At 35.6% G+C, this 3456-nt stretch overlaps 1 protein-coding gene across 2 annotated transcripts in view; it reads left to right on the top strand.

Annotated features, from left to right (window-relative positions):
* Lrp1b (LDL receptor related protein 1B) overlaps nucleotides 1-3456 on the top strand; it is a 1779190-nt gene that overhangs the window by 886223 nt on the left and 889511 nt on the right. The gene's annotated exons all lie outside the window — the stretch shown is intronic.

Genomic DNA, 3456 nt, shown 5'->3' with positions numbered 1-3456 from the left:
AGTGAAGATATTGCTTTGCTTGATTGCTTCCTTTTTCATCTGAGCTCATCCTTTCCATAACAGGATCACTGTTTTCCTTGGAGATTTGCTTACCCCTTCCTCTAAAGGGATGGGATAGATTGTAGGCTTTCTGATAACCATGCTTTCTTGAAGCATAGAATTTTCAGTATTTGTGTAATAAATCCTTTGTAGTATAGTGAAAACTGAAGCTAACAGAAAATACTCTTTGAGGGGAGTGGGTTGTCATTCTCAAAGAGGAAATATGTGCTTGACTTGGGCCAAAGTAGTGCCAGTGAGGGAGCTGTGGAACCGAAATATGTGAGGAAGCAGTCCTTGGTGTGTTCCATGTCTTACACCCCATCACTATCTCTCACCCGAAATAACCCATGAAAGTTATAAAACGAAGTCTTGCTTAATGCACAATTAGGGAAAGGCTATCAGGATAACTAAATATTAATTATTTTGATTAATGTAACCTTAGTGTCAACTGGCTACCTAAAGAAATTTAGATTTCATAGGTTGCAGACAGTTTCTTAGCCCATGTGACCCGAAGGAAAACTACTAGAGTGATAACTCAATTTAGCAATGGAAACAATAGTTATTATTCTCAAATTTAGCAACACAAAAATGCTATATACTAAGAAAGCTATGGTTCTATTGAAAATTCTTACCATCCTCGCAAATCTCTTTGATTTAGCCACTGAAAACTCTCTTACAGCAATTATTGCATTATTTCCCTAAGAGTAACTACTTATCTTCTCTGTTTCAGTAGCTCTTTACAGTAATTTTAGTCATTGTTCCACTGAGAACTTACCTGCTTGAAATTAGGATAATGGCTTTTATATATAATACTTCTCCCCCACCCAGTATACAGTATATCTACTTCTTTATAGTTGAATACCAGATAAGATTTTTTAGAATGGTGAATTCCTTCAGACCACATGTGAAAAGAATTACTTTGGACTGGCCTTCACATTAACACTGCAGACCCAGGACTACTAGCTGGCACACTAGTCTCCAGAAGAGAGAAAACGAATCCTCTGTCTGCAGGTGTCCTCTGCTAATTGTAGGCCTCTTTTCCAACAAAATAATACCTTTGCTCTACAGATTAGTCTCCTGGGAATCCTGGGAGATATGTCTGCATTAATTAATTGTGGCTTTTCTACATATATATCCACATGGCTAGTTGTAATTTTTAATAATCTTTATGACTTCTGAATTGTCAAAATGAGAAAATTGACGTGTAATTCAGTTAGACTGACCTCACTGGGTTTCAGATGAGAGTAAATAGCAGTTATTGGTATCTAGTATACGTGTGAAATGCAAGGCTCAATTCATAACTGACAACTTGTACTGAGATTGGCCCTAAGCAGATATTGCCAGGAAAGCAACAATTTCATAAAAACTTATCTCCATGAGCATTTAATACTATTTGGCACAGTGAGGTACATATTTCTCATAATTACAGGCTATAAAAGTGTGCCTTGAATCAAAACCTCGATAAAATGTAATTGGAACTATGGGTAGGCACAGCAATTGATATTTATTTATTTATTTATTTATTTGATACTGGGGATTGAACTCAAGCCCTTGCGCTTGTGAGGCAGGCAGTGGAACCCCTGAGCCAGATCCCCAGCCCAGCAACTGATTTTTAAAACTTGAATGGAAACCTCTACAATATAAATCCCCTAAATCATACTGAATATCTGAAATAAGTCCTTGGACTTTTTATTTCTAATAAAATATGCTATCTGCTCACTTACATTTACATTTCAAAGCTCTTTAAGATGTAAAATTATAAATATATAAGTATAAAATATTTAATGAAAATATTCCTATCACTTTCACTGTTTAATGAAAAAGAAAACAGCTATTTGTTTTCAGAATGGACTCTGGTGTCAATCAGTGACTTGTCAAACACTTCAGATGGCTAAATAATTTGATAGAGAAATGTGGAGGGATTAGTGAAGGATGTAGAGGCATTTCAGATACCAGCACGTATAGGAAGCCTTTGTCAGTCCTAACCCTGAAGGACGTGAAGCAATAGCTCCACCAGAGCCCAGTAAAGCATGGGGTGTGTGGGAAGATCTACCTGAAAGTTTCTATAATCTTAGGGGAATGTAGCATCTACCACAATGTGTCACAGAGCATAAAAGGAGCAAGGGGGAAAAACTTCCGTTTCTTTTTGTCCTGTGAGCTCCCACCGCTGCCACTGACTAGCTGAACTCAGCCAGAAGCTAACTAGGAAGTGTGCAGTCTACCAGGATCATCCTCTGAGAATAAAGAGCAGACTAGAAGGAGCTCATTAGAGTGGCATTAGTGGAAATAGAGGCTGGGAAATGGAGACGGATCAACACAGCATCTGTTTTTGCTGTTTGCATATTCAAGTGATGCCGTTGTTTAAAAAAGCTACTAAACAGCAGGGTTGGGGGGCAATAGCTCTATCACAACCGATGGGAAAACAGTTTCTATACTATGGGTATTATTTTCCATCAAGTAATAGAGGACCAAACAGTCTCAATTATAACACCTAAGGTTGCATATTTTATCACTCACATTTATATGTGTGAGTGCTTACATTCTCGTTATTTCTGGTTATTATAATATGCCCCTCATTAAGACAAGAATAGTCTACATATCTTTATTCACTTTTACTATATTTTTATGAAAAACATATTTGTATGTAGTATTCTCTGTGAAAAGATTTAGAGTAATGTCACATACATATTGTTTTTCAGCTATAGAAAATTTTGTGAAGAAACTAAAAAGAAAAAAAATCACTTAATATATACAAAAACAGTTCCCGGGATTTAGCTCAGTGGTTCGGCCGCCTGCCTCGCAAACACAAGGGCCGGAGTTTGATCCCTGGTAAACAAAACAAAACAAAACAAAACAAAAACTAGATTTTCCACAGGCATAGTAAAAAGGAAAAACATAAATGTAAAATGTAAATTTAGGTAAAGGCCTGTCAAGGCTTCTGAAGAAGAAAAATGAACAAGTCAGGGGAAGAAGCAAAGGCAACAAAAAACCTCATAGGTAGCAAGAATAAAGCAGGAAAATGAAATAACAGTAAATCCTGTAGAACAGATATTTTAAGTATCAAAGAACAAAATCCCAATGCCAAAATAAAACATTTAATTAAAAAGAAAACAAGATTTTAAAAAGTAAAACAATATTTCTTTTTTTTCTCATTGAGTTTATTGGTACATTTTAGGTATACAGTACAGTTACATTCATCATTGGGATCTTGTATCTTTACACGATAGGTCTTGGTTCTCATATTTTCCCCTTATCCCTGCCCTCCCTTTAAAAGTATTTTAGCAAACCCACTTAGTTACATTTACTTTAGAGAGCTTTATACACCTTAACAAGTCATTTAGTAAAACAATATATCCACTATTATATAAATATCTGAGTGAAATATAAATGTATCTTTTCTATACTAATTTTTTTTCT

The sequence above is a fragment of the Fukomys damarensis genome, unplaced genomic scaffold (genome assembly GCF_012274545.1).
Source record: "Fukomys damarensis isolate Sample0158 unplaced genomic scaffold, DMR_v1.0_HiC HiC_scaffold_29, whole genome shotgun sequence".
NCBI classification, from domain to species: Eukaryota; Metazoa; Chordata; class Mammalia; order Rodentia; family Bathyergidae; genus Fukomys; species Fukomys damarensis.
This window is presented reverse-complemented; position numbering and strand designations above follow the sequence as displayed.